At 45.1% G+C, this 632-nt stretch overlaps 1 protein-coding gene across 1 annotated transcript in view; it reads left to right on the top strand.

The window, feature by feature from the left end:
* THADA (THADA, armadillo repeat containing) overlaps positions 1-632 on the top strand; it is a 296,890-nt gene that overhangs the window by 16,662 nt on the left and 279,596 nt on the right. The window lies entirely within an intron of this gene.

Genomic DNA, 632 nt, shown 5'->3' with positions numbered 1-632 from the left:
GGAAGATGTTTTGGTTTTTAATATAAGTATGACTATACAGTTGTTAGGAGGCAAAGTCATAGAAATGTACCCTGCACTTGGGGTAGCAACTACTGAACATCCTGATAGTTCGATACCCCTTACTTGTGGGGTGTATGCCTGTGTGTTTATTCTACAATGGGTGCATCTACACGTGCAGGTAGGACACAGAATAAACTCCGGCGCAGTTTGTTCCAGTATTAGCAGCTCCTGGGCACAGTGTATATACCTGTGCCCGGGACCACAGCAGTTTGAACTGGGGTGAAGCAGCCCTGGGCTGGCAGCAGGCTCAGGGGATCAGCCCTGGGTTCCGGGTCATGACTTCAGGTGGCTTTGAGGCTGGCTGGGCCATGAGAGTGCCCAAAGAGTGCTGTGTGGCTAGGTGGCAGGAGACAGTAGAATTTGTCTATTTGTTTTTGTTCAGTTTGTCAACTCCTTTACGTGGACTGTTTTTGAAACAGCCCCTTAATTTTACCCTAGTTAAGCATCCAGTAGATTGAAACCAGTAAATCAATTTTTACTGTGTGTTTGGTTCTAATGGAGATTGGCAAAACATGCTTTCCTGAGAGCATATAGAAACAGTATTTACATAGAATCATAGAAACATAGAATCG

This window comes from Alligator sinensis, unplaced genomic scaffold, assembly GCF_000455745.1.
Source record: "Alligator sinensis unplaced genomic scaffold, ASM45574v1 scaffold377_1, whole genome shotgun sequence".
Classification (NCBI taxonomy): Eukaryota; Metazoa; Chordata; order Crocodylia; family Alligatoridae; genus Alligator; species Alligator sinensis.
Note: the sequence above shows the minus strand (reverse complement) of the source record. Positions and strands in the feature narration are given on the sequence as shown.